At 35.4% G+C, this 13,391-nt stretch overlaps 1 protein-coding gene across 3 annotated transcripts in view; it reads left to right on the forward strand.

The window, feature by feature from the left end:
• The window catches only part of Lrfn5 (leucine rich repeat and fibronectin type III domain containing 5), a 306,408-nt gene that overhangs the window by 78,041 nt on the left and 214,976 nt on the right, over positions 1–13,391 (forward strand). The gene's annotated exons all lie outside the window — the stretch shown is intronic.

The raw sequence follows: 13,391 nt of genomic DNA on the forward strand, positions 1-13,391 counted from the left end.
GAGAAGTAAATCAGGGAGCCAATTAAGGCAATCACAATTGCCTTTAAAAAGAAAACAAAAAACAGAAACAAACCTTTAGATTAAACTTACCAAAGAGGTAAAACAAAAAAATCTCTACAATGAAAAATACAAAAGGAAGAATTTGGGAAAGACTAGGAATTAAATAGACTGCCCATATCCATCAGAAATCCATTTTGCAAAAATGTACACCCTGTGTGTGTAACCTGACAACATGGCAACTCTAAGGTATAGTTGAGGGGAAGGTTTTGACAGAGGTATCCGGAAGAGTCTGGAACGTAAGAAAATGGCCTCCTTAACTAGACTCAGCCTTAAGAGGGGGTATGCATAGCAAGAGATGAAGATGGAGTGTGGGCAAAGAAGACCAAGAGAGTACATGGCCGAAATAGCAGTGTTATTAGGGAGGAAGAAACGAGGTATAGTCAGGGAGCCCATGAACTGTAGAAGTTTAGGGTAGGGGATAGAGTGAGAAGAGCTGAGAAGATGCCATCACAGACCCTGTAACAGGTACTTGTGATACTGAGTCTAGAGGGTAGCATGCACTTTGGTATATTAATAACCACCACAGATAGCCATTTTTTTCTTGAGTTTATTTTGGACCTGAGACTAAGAAAGGCTGTCTCCAAATTGAATGCAATTCCAAACAAATTTCCAACTATATTTTTTACAAAAATAGAAGAAATTAAAATTCATATGGAAGCACTAAGGATGCCAGAAAGCCAAAGTAAAACCCAACTAGAAAGAATAATGCTTGAGGCATTAGCATACCCAATCATAAGTTATTCTAGAACGACACATTTGAACATCATGGTAAAAGCAAAAAACAGAAACATTCATAATTAGAATAGAACAGAAGACGGTGATATAAATCTATGCAGTTACAGCTCCCCATTTGTGAAAGAAATGCCAAACTAGAAACTGAAGAAAACAAAATAACTTCGAGAAATGGTTTCTGGGAAAACTGGACTTGTAATTGTAGATGAAAACTACAATTATTAAAACTAGATGAATAAAACTCACACTAAACAGAAGTCAACTCCAAATGGATGAAAGACCTCATGATAAGATCTGAAACTAATGAAGAGCTGGGCATCATAACCATTGGAGCAATAGTGACATGACTGGTTTGGGGGCAACCAAGTGCATTCTGATTGGATCTGATACCTACTCTATGGGAAGAAATTCATTAATAGTACTGTAAACTGTCAAGCAGGCAATGGAGGTTATTACTGACATTTATAGAGTCCAGCTACCTTTGTACCCAAAGACTAGTGCTTTTGTCAGAGAAACTCCTGTGAACAGAAATTATTGATTAATGGAGAGTTTTATTATTAGTTGAGTGATAACTTCTCCAAGGCTTAAGACATATTGGAAGAGGGAGACACCAAGACTGTAAGACCAAGAAGATGGGGCGAGGAGCTATGAATTTCTGTCTTGTGGATATAATATGACCATTGTAATAATGGACACATTGCAGTCCTATCTATTTGTGTAAGACCTGCATTAAAAAACAAAACAAAACAAAATAAAAAAAAAACCCACTATGAAATCAGAAATTTAAGGGCATAAAAGAAGGCACAGCAATCACAGAAACTTTCATTATTCAAAGATCAATTTTGATCACTATATGCTGTTTACATGTATGAAACTAACAAGATAAAATAAATGATTAATGAAATAAGATTGGGTCTGTCCATTATGGGACATTTAATTATCATGTGTGTCTCACCTTTTACTAATCACATGCTAAATCATCAGGTTTAAATGCATTTTAATTATTCTGAACAACATTTCTAACTTTGAGAAATATTCTTCTAAACATATCATAGTAGATTTCTTCCCAGTAATTTAGTTTCCTTATCTTTTGTGTCATTAAAATTATGTGCATACCCTTCATCATGTCCTTGTTGCTGGAAGCATAAACAAATAGTGTTGATTTGGGGTGTTATTCTTAGGACTCTTCAAGCTGTTTTCCATAATGAATTAACTAATTTTTTTTCTCATTTTACTTATGTACAGCCATATATGAGGGATCACATATGCAGTAACAAATAGGCATCATGATCTTTGTGATGAGATCAACTGACACAATGATAGGATTTCTGATCTCTGTTTTAATATATATATATTAGTTTTTAATATATATAGTAGTTTTTATATTATATAATATAATATATATAGTAGCTTTTAATATTTTTAGATAATTCTTTGTTTTCTAATGCTATCTTAAATCCTGAAATGTATCACAAAGGGTCATATTGCTAGACTTCACTTACCCTTTTGTTAAAATGGTATCTGAAAATTAGATGTGAAAGCTAAGCTTTCTTTGTTTTAGTCTCTGAATTCTTATGAACTATAAGTATACCTTCTTCAGTATCTGTTTTACATCTTTGCCACTGTTGTATTATTTTATTCACATAGATATATTTGACAATTCATGTATTAAGCTTTTGGGGATAAAACTTTCATTGTAGTTTTTTTTTTGAGATTTGCTAGGGTTTCATCAGTTGTATTAACATTTTCTAAAAACATTATGACTATTATTTATTTTAGAAGTTAGTATTTTTAAAGGGCATTTTAATTGAATTTGGAAGTTCTCTTATGTTTAGTTGCCTTATAGGTACTATAAGATGTGTGTTAGAATATGTCAGCATGAACATTAGATTTTCTTCTTTCTTTTGAGTTCTATAAATCATTTAAATATATCTTCAAGCTGTATGATTTATGAGCTTTTGATACTTTTCATATACTCATTGAATATTTTAGTATATTAGCTTTTAAATCTTTATTAAGATATTTTTGTCTAAAATGAATTCCCGCTAATAGATCTAAAAGAATTTTGTTCATTTACACTTATTTTTAACTTTTCTGTATCTATTTCATTACGGGAACACACTTATAAAGAACATTTTTTTTAAGTGCTTCTAACGTGAGCCACTGTTACCTGAAAACTGGAAATTTGGAGAGGACTCCTGATATACTTCATTCAGTTTAGTATTTTGGAGAATCTGAGCTTGGTTCTGCACATTAAATTTCAGTATTGCACTGAGCTGTGGTGCTCAGCCTCACCACAGTCCCTAGTGCCATCTGGGGGTCTTTAGAGTTTCTAATGCATGGGCTACACCCTACACAAACTGGAGTCTGCAAGATGGAGGCTCAGGCATCTGTGTGTTTATAGCTCCCTAGATGCTCATTTTGTGCAGTCAATGGTGAGATCTAGTGCCAGAGGCACAAATTGGGTGTGGGGTGGAAGGATTAAGGGATAGTACTAGATTAAAATAAGAGAATGTGTGAAGGGAGGAGGGGGTACTTCATTGACTAGTTTTAAACTTTGTTATAGCACTGAGGGATAATTTTTGAACATTTTTTTTTTTGTGTTAACTGATTTTTTTTTCTTTGCACCTTAAAAAATAGTATAGAAAGAAAGTATGCATTAAAAGCATTCCATATGCAGGCACAATGAGGAGAGTGGAGTTTAATGGTGCCTAAAGTCGTTCTAGTTTTAAAATTCTCTCAATTTGGTAGCTACAATTTGTAAATTAGAAGATAATTAGCAACACACAATGGATAGGTGGTAATCATCTATGTAGGCTTAATGTGTGAATGAGTACTAAGAAAACTTGCTGACTATAGTTGTTAAGAAACTCAAAGCATAGAGTGTGCCTACCTACAACTCAGACCTTGGCAACTGAATTAGCTAAGCTAGAAATTATATAGACTGAGATATATATAATGAGAGAGTCCTCATCAAGAAAGTGAAACTATAGAACAGAGTATAGAAAAGAGCAAGGAAGTAAGAAAGAAGGAAGAAAGGAAAAAAAAAGAAAAACAAAGCAAATCAAATGAAGGAAGCAATTTTCCTTGGAAGAAAGACAAATAAAATAAATTAGGTAATATTTAGTAAATAATTATTTCAGAAATCAAAATACCCATCAAAATTGGTTTACAGAAATACAATTAGAATTCCCATTTACCTACTTAGGTATATGCTGAACTGAATTTGAGGAAAGGTAAAGATAGGAAACGTAGATGAAAGAACTACAGAAAAAAATATAGCTATATTTTCATTTGTTTACAGAAATATGCTCTGGCCTCTGGCTTTGAAGGTTTCTCTTTTTTAATAGAATATTCTTATTATTATCATTTATTACTCGATTTGTATCCAGGCTGTGGCCCCATCCCTCATCTCTTCCCAACCCCACCCCTCTCCCTCTTTTCTCCCTATGCCACTACCCTGATCCACTGATAGGAGAGGACCTCCTCCTCTTTTATTTGACCCTAGCCTATCAGGCCTCATCAGGACTGGTTTCAATGTCTTCCTTGATGGGCTGGCAAGGCTGCATCCCCCAGGGGGAGGTGATCAGAGAGCCTGTCACAGAGTTCACACCAGAGACAGCCCCTGCTCCCCTTACTAGGGACTAGGGATCCCACTTACAGACTGAGTCTATGGGCTACATCTGAGCTGGGGTTTTAGGTCTTCACCAGGCATGGTCCTTGTTTTGGGTATCATCCTCTTCAGGGGCCCCAGTTTTTTTTTTTTTTTGTGTGTGTGTGTGTGTGTGTGTGTGTGTGTGTGTGTGTGTGTGTGTGTTTTGGCTCTGTTGGTCTTCTTTTGGAGCTCCTCTCCTCTCCAGTCTTTCTATCTCACCCTTCCTTCATAAAATTCCATGCATTCTGCCCGAAGTTTGGCTATGAGTTTCAGCCTCTGCTTCAACACTTCGATCAGTAGAGTCTTTCAGAGGCCATCTATGGTAGGCTTATGTCCTGTGCCCTGTCTTCTACTGCTTCCTATGTCTATCATGTCTGCCCTTCTGAATGAGGATTGAGCATCTTCCCTAGGGTCTTCCTTGTTGTTTTAGCTTCTTTAGGAGTACATATTCTAGTAGCTTTTTTTTCTATATTATATGTCTAATAAGCACTTATGAGTGAGTATATATCATATGCGTCTTTCTGCTTCTGGGTTACCTCACTCAAGATGATCTTTTTTTAGTTCCCACCATTTGCCTGAAAATTTCATGATTTCCTTCTTTTTAATAGCTGACTAGTCTTAAGTAGGCCCCGAGGCTGACTCTTATCTGTTCAAGTGATTTTCTTAATTTTCATGCTGTTATCACAAATCTAAAGAAACCACTGCATGTGATAAACATGAATGATTGAACATGTGGAGAAATTATAAGAGAAAACCTCCAGAGAGAAGCTTTTAAGTCAGGAAACCAAGGAAGAAGACATTGGTTTGTCTTTTTAAAGGTGAGTAGAATTTACAAACTCAGGAATTTCAGGAATCAGCAGAGCTCTAATCTTCAGAGCTGACTTTAGTTATAAACCTAAAATTCCACATGCTTCATACTCGCGTTTATTCATCTATTTGTGTGAAGCTAATACTTCACAGAGGAGCATTGGCAGGAACAGGGCTATGGAGGCAGCACCAGATTCTCTCTGGAAATGACATGAAATATAATTGAATGAAAATAAAAGGGAATTAGAGTGCTGAAGTGAATGTAAAAGATAAGATATAGAGTGGAAAGAAAGGAGAAAAGGACGAAGTATTCCTGTTTTAAGGATGCAAAGCTTGATGGTAAATGTTGGAGAAATATTGCTCATGTTAGGACAGTTAGAGGGAGAAGCCTCAAAAACGACAGGTGGGGACTTATAGATAGGGGAAATTGAAGCAGTAAGAAGCACGGGCACTGCTTCACCAAATATTCATCACATATTTCTAGAGATGGTTAATAGATATTGAATGCCACCTTCCATAGAATTTTATTGAAAATAATGTGAGTATATGTATAAAATAGAAGAGACTTGAGATAGAAGAATCTTTGTTAACAAACTGCTGCTGTATATTTGTTATAAGCAGAATTTTCTTTGAGATAGTCATACAACATTGATATACTTAAATTAGCACTTAAATTACCACTAAATGTTAGCACTTAAATCTGGTGGGCTAACAGATGATAGTGTGACAAATGGACGGGTAATTATAATTAATGCTTACCAACAACAAAATTACGAGGAAGCAGGATTGCATGGAAATTGCATGGACCCTCTATGTTAGACAAAAGGCATATAGTCAGGAAAGGGTTGGCTAAATTATAATGTATTTGCTTTGAAGTGTTTGATAAATGTAAAGAGGAAAACAAAATGTTTTGCAATCTGGAGATAACATAATTTTAAAATTTGCAAGCATCACATGACCTGGGATAGCTAGCTACAAGCCATTGGCCTATGAGCCATGGGTGAATGGTACACATCAGTACAGTTTTAATTAGCTTCAAAAAGAGACTATTCCTTAGAATGGGATGCCATGAGAGTTATTCCTGCAGCTATTAGAGGTAGTAGAGATGTCTCTAAGCTAGTAGGAAAAAATGCATGCAAATGAACTTGTGTACCTGTAGAGTAGTGTGAAAATAATTTCTTTTTTAAATTAAATTTTTTATTATTAGTTACATATTATTAACTCTGTATCCCAGCAGTATCCCGCTCCCTCATTCCCTCCCAATCCTACCCTCCCTCCCTCATCTCCTCCCTGCCCATTTCCAAGTCCACTGATTGGGGAGGACCTCTTCCCCTTTCATCTGACCCTTTTTTATAAGGTATCTTCAGGACTGGCTGCAAAGTCCTCCTCTGTGGCCTAGCAGGACTGCTCCTCCCTTGGGGGGGGGGGTGTCAAAGAGCCAGCCATTGAGTTCATGTCAGAAATAGTCCCTGTTCCCCTTACTAGGGTGCCCATTTGGAGACTGAGCTACCATGGGCTACATCTGAGCAGGAGTTCTAGTTTATATCCACACATGGTACTTGATGGAGTGTCAGTCTCAGAAAAGACCCCTGTGCCCAGATATATTTGGTCCTTGTGGAGTTCCTATCCTTTCCATGTCATACTAACTCCCCTTTCTTCATATGATTCCCTGCACTCTGCCAAAGGTTTGTTTATGAGTCTCAGCATCTGCTTTGAAATACTGCTAGGCAGAGTCTTTCAGATGCCCTCTGTAGTAGGCTCCAATCCTGTTACTTGTTTTCTCCTACACCCAATGTCCATCCCATTTGTCTTTCTAAGTGAGGGTTTGATCATCTTACCCAGGGTCCTCTTTCTTGTTTAGCTTCTTTTGGTGTATAGATTTCCGTATGTTTATCCTATTTATAGGTCTAATACACATTTATAAGTGAGTATGTACTGTGTGTGTCTTTCTCCTTCTGGGATACCTCACTCAGAATGATCTTTTTTCGAGCCTACCATTTGCTTGCAAATTTCATGATTTCCTTGTTTTTAATTGCTGAGTAGTATTGCATTGTATAAAAGTACCACAATTTCTGTATCCATTCCTCTGTTGATGAACATCTGGGTTGTTTCCAGGTCTGGCTATTATGAATAAAGCTGCTACAAACATGGTTGAGCAAATGTCACTGTTGTGTACTTGAGCATCTTTTGTATATATGCCTAGGAGTGGTATAGCTGGATCTTGAGGAAGCACTATTCCTAATCCAACAAAACAATTTAGGGAAGGACTTTTTGTCTTTTAATTGTTCCCTGTTGTGATGCAATGCATTTACAAACCAATTTAAGGGATTAAGGATTTCTTTCAGTCTAGTTTCAAGAAACTGTTTATCCCAGTATGGGGGTTATAGATATAGGAACTTGAAAGAGCTGGTCACATCCCATTCACAATCAGAAAAAGAGAGCAATGAATGTGTGCATGCTTGGCTCAACTCAACTCTTGCACAATTCCCAAACCAGGGTAAGGTTCCACTGACACTGGATGGGTCTTCCCACCTCAATTAATATAATCAAGGTATTCCACCATACACATACCCACAGCTCAGACCAATGAGAGAGTCCCTATCAAGACTTTTCCAAGATGTTTCTAGACTGCATCAAGTTAACTGTTAAAATTATCATCCCAGGTTTATTTTAGTTCATAGGTTGAGGGTATTGCCCATCATGGTGGGGAAATCATGGCAATATGAGCTTAAGGTAGTTCGTCATATAACATCTACTGTCATGAAGCAGGGACAGATGAATGCTAGTGTTCTGCTTGCTTTCTACTTTGGTACACTTTAGGACACCATTTTCAGTGTGGGTCAGGTAGGGCAACTGACCCTCTTTGTATTATTCCTCCTAAATCCTCAGATGTAACCACATCTAGGTAACTCACCAAATACATGTCCAGAGACTTCCAGATGACCATAATCTTATCAACATGGACTCACACGCCAGAGTTTTGATCCCTTTCCCCTGGTGGGACTGCCTTGCCAGGCCACTGGAGAAAAAGACAAGCTCAGTCCTGATGCAACTTCATGAAATGTGCTGGATGGGAAAGGGAGCTTCCCTTTTTTGAGAAAAGAGGGAAAGAGGGAGGGAAAGAAAAGGAAGGTAGGTGTTAGTATTTAGGCAGCCTGCTTCTGGGTTGCCTAGCAACCTATGATGTCACCATGTGTTGTCTGCCATGTAGCACAGGTAGCAGCACCTGGTGTGTTTCAGTTGCTCCTTAAAAGAACCAACCTGCCACTTTGTCTATCTGCTACTCTCTTGCTCTTCCCCTCTCTTGCTTTCTCTCCCCTCTCTATGTTAGGGTGTCCCCTCCCCCTACCATGCCTCTCTCTCTCTCCATCTCCATCCGGTAAACCTCAGCGGATTTAAGATTTGTTGTGTGCATGGCATCCTTTTAAAATAAATACTTACAGTGGGCTTCGGAGAAAAGGAGAGATTGGAGTACAACAAGGATATAAAGTGAATACATTCCAGTTATTTCTCTTAGACCTTCCAGCAGCCTGATGTAGACTTATATGATGATGTGAAAAGAAGGTGATCAAATAAAACTTGTATATTAGCATTTAATAGTCATTTTTAAATCCCCCCTAACAGCTGTAACCTCTTCAGACCTACGGCATAAGAATACTTGTGTATATTATGTCTTCATGACACTTTGGTCTTTTTTGTTGTTGTTGTTTGTTTGTTTGTTTCTCATTTTTCTTGAGGTTGGTTTTTTGGAATGCCCTTCAGAGTCATGACAGTAAGACAGTGGGTGCTTGTTTTTGTTTATCTGTATGCTTTTAATAGTTTCCCAGCTTTTACTTTGACTTCTTTAAAATGATACCTTAAATTGACACTTCTTTAAAATGTCCCTTTCTTTTTTCCCTGGGAGAATAAATATTTGTCAAGACTTACAAGAGTTACAGAGGGTTGTGAGATGCCTTGATGGTACTGAAGGTTAAATTGGGTCTTCTGGAAGAGCATCATGGGCTCTTACACAGTGAGCTGTCTCTCTAGACCCTTGGGCATTTTTGTTTGTTTGTTTGTTTTACTTGGACTGAGTACTCAAGTCACATTCAGAAAGGAAAGGCAAGTCTTTGTAAAATTATTTATTATTTCTAAGACAATGAGTTCTACAATTTACATCAGATATTTCTAACTTGGGAATAAGACTTTTTGTTTCTTAGATTCAAAAAGATTGTGCCTCCCAAAATTGGGGTAAGATTAAAAAAAAAAAAAAAACATGATTTCTGTACATTAAAAGAGGTCTCATAACTTTTCAACTCTTAGCTGGATTGTGTCTCTTTGAATTTAAATGATGATGTTTTATCATTTTCCAGTGTTGTTCTCTAACTGTGAAAACATCTTCAGAGATTAGTAATCACAGGAATATTTCAGAGACAGTGTATTTTGTTATAGCTTCCACATAGCCACGTAATTTTTTCTCCATTTCACATTGTCTTAAGTAGTTTTTTTTTAGTTTTGGTCTAATATTATTTGAACTGAGATTTTAATCAGAATTTCTCCAACATTTCCAAGACCTATTTCTACAATAATGATTTTATTATTATCTCACTTTCCAAAATATCTCTTCTATCATATCAGCTCCTATGTGTAGTTATTATTCTCTATGCTAATATAAATTAAGGGATCATACCACAGTCCTGCTGTAGTTCTTTGTCTCTGAACACAACAGATAATAAATGACTTTCCAAAAAATAGAAAAGAAGTTTCTATTATATTTATTGAAGGATGTGACATATCTCTAGAAAAATAATCTTACTGTAAGGAATTAGGTTTCTAAAATCTGTCTGCTCATGATGTAGATGCTGTTAAAGATGAAAGATCAATATGAGATACAACTTGTGAAACAACCATAAATAATCTATATTATTCATTAATTTTAATTTATTATGTAGTTTTGACTAGTTCACTTGTTTCTAAGATCATTTAAGTATTTAAATGTATACTTTTTAAAGGAATATTTATTCTTATAAATCAGCTAATGACTAATATAACAGTAAATGAACCTCAAAAATCTATTTGATAAAAATTCAAGAAAATAAAAGTTTAAAACAAAAAACAGCATGCCACATTTCTCTAAGCAACATCTTTGGTTTCTATTTGTTTTCTATGGGAGGGGAGATTGGTAAATACACTAATGACACACACACACACATATATTAAAGTAATAATTGGTGCCAGGAATAAAGTAGGCTGCAAGAAATTCTTGATGCAGCTAAGGTTACTGTTCTCAGTAGTTTAGGAAGAAAAATGTTACAGATCAATACTTAGGAGCAGGCATGAATTAATATGTAATATTTTGCACCAAAAATTTATGATTATTTCTACATGCTGCACAGACACATGTATGTGAGCAAACCCACACCAAGATATTCATAAGTGAGAATGAAGGCTATACAAGTAAGCCATTTTGTGTTGGAAAAAATACATTGTATTTCATTATTCTTCCATGTTCAACCCTTCTCTTCATATATATTAAACCTTATTCCAGGGGGCTGGAGAGAATGCTCAGAGGATAAGACCATTGGCTGTTCTTCCGAAGGTCCTGAGTTCAATTCCCAGCAACCACATGGGGGCTCATAGCCATCTATAATGAGATCTGGTGCCCTCTTCTGTTGTGCAGGCACACATGCATGCATAATACTGTATAAATAATGAATAAATCTTTAAAAAAAAACTCATACCAAACACAAGTAATCAATGCAAATATGTTTATAATGGGATATGTAGTATTACATGTAGGATATATATAATTTTTTATTGTGCAAAGCAAATATCTTCCTGCCCACCAAACGCACCCATACACCACATTACGGTTGTAGGTTGTTATTTATGTTTTCACAATTACACTCATAATGAGCACAGTTCTTTTAAGTGCACCTTTTGATTTTTATTGTTATTTATTACTATATTTATTATTACTTAGTAGTAAGTATTATAATAATTGTTTCAACCATATTTTCTTGGTAGAACATAACATTTGGATGCTTCTAAATATTGACAGCATACGATATACATTGTGCTAAAATACTGAAATGCTCTGTTGGTTTAGTTTTTCAGTGGAATAAACTTTCAGGAGAGAGTCAAGAGATTAGGTCAGAGATTGTTTAATATTGTTAGTGTGTTTGCTCAAAAGCCTATAAAATTGATATTGGTTCAGAAAATGTATCTTTTTACATCTTGGCCATCTCTGAATTGCTCATATACGTTTTTGTCATTCTCTGTAATAAAATCTACAAGATTTTAGTGTTTAATTTAGCTGGATAACTACTTTATTCATATTTTTGGTTGTTTCCTTATATATATATATTTTTTTTTTCCAATTTTTATTTTGAAATAAGTTTAGCGTGGTCAGTAGTGTTGATCCAGGGGAGGCAAGAAGGAAATTCTTTTCAACATAATACAGTAGCCAGTGTGCAAACATTGAGCGACTGACACCGGGTAGTTTTTTGAACCATATCTCAGCACAGCACTATTTGGAAAAAAAAAAAAGTTTCCCAGTGATAATTAACTCAAGCCCATGTGCACCAAAAAGGGTGAGACAACATTACATTGAAATTCTTGTAAAGCACAAGTTACATATTCCATTAATACCAGTTCTATAGATTAACTAAGGAAGCAGATTAAAGGCAAGGAATTCTTATTATAAGGGACTGGCAGAATTTAGCACTATTGATTGATTGAGATCAGCAGACTAATTTTCTTCGGTAGCTGGTGTGCCCTGTCAATGCAGATAGCTCTGAGGTCAGTTAAACACCTTTCCTTCCAGCCTTCTGAATGGAAACTGGGTTGTATCTCTCTCGCTCGGAAGAGTACCCTCTGTGTGTTTAACACTCCTGGTTTCCTTAGTATTTATCTGTGAGAACAAGAACCTATATCCCTTCTACAGACTTTTTGGTTAAGATGTTTACAATATGGATACCACTAAAGCATCCTTGCCATTATTTTCTGGATAACAAACAAATGAACCACTAGTTTTCAAATTCCCACAGTTTCTTTTTTTAACATTCTATTAATGACATGTTTTTTCCTAATTAAGATACAAATGGCAAGGCATGGTGTTGTTTGCCTTTAAAGCTGCTTCCTAGAACAATCATAAACAAAAGGAGACAAAAAAAAAAAAAAAAAACCTTGTAATATCTAAATCTAGGTCTTATATTTTGGGTGTCTCACTTTGTGCCTAGAAAACAATTATTACTTACAATGAAGTCAAATATGTGAACATATGTATATATACATATATATGCATACACATATATACATACATATATATACATATGTATGTACACATATATATGTATTTATTTTTATGTATTTCTTTTTGTTTTGTTTTTGTAATTTTTGTCTTACTGATTTTTTCTTTGATTTTATTTTTTTTTAATTTTTTTTGTGTAGAGAGAGGGATTTTATTCTTCTAACATGTCTATTTAGATAAGAATTTTAAACTGATGTCTCTACATTGAAAATTGCTCATATAGTAGGAGGAAAAAATTTACATTTTGTTATTAAGTTTCTCTTTGACACAAAGTATGACAAGATACCCTGAAAACAAAACCTTTCTCTACATAAAATACATACATGTGACATATATGTGCAATAAGCTAACGGCTAGTGACTAACACATACTAATGAAATATGAATATGAATCAACAAGCAATGCTTAAAATTGTCAACTCTTCCAGGAAGGTCTTCAGCTTCCTTTTGGTTACTTTCCTGGTATATGGGACAGAAGACAGAGCCTATAAATGTGTTGGATGTTCTGAATACCCGGAGGACATTTGCTTATAAAATCAAGACATGAATATGATCATACTTAATGAAGGAAATAAGTAGGAAAAATGCTCCACATGGAGGGAGGAATAAACAATGCACTGTATTTGAACTTGGTACTGAGGGCCTATTTATCTGTTTGTGTACTTGACATATACTCTGTATCTGTCAATATATTTTCTGTCTCCTGATAACTGAAAATAAAACCTCAAGGACGATCTGTATAGTGTGATTTTATGGTTTGAATTCACCAAAATGGTGCTTGCATACAGGCATAAGTTGTAAATGACTTTTTAATTTAACACCATGGTTTTGCTGCTTACAAATAACT

Source organism: Meriones unguiculatus, chromosome 7 (genome assembly GCF_030254825.1).
Source record: "Meriones unguiculatus strain TT.TT164.6M chromosome 7, Bangor_MerUng_6.1, whole genome shotgun sequence".
Classification (NCBI taxonomy): Eukaryota; Metazoa; Chordata; class Mammalia; order Rodentia; family Muridae; genus Meriones; species Meriones unguiculatus.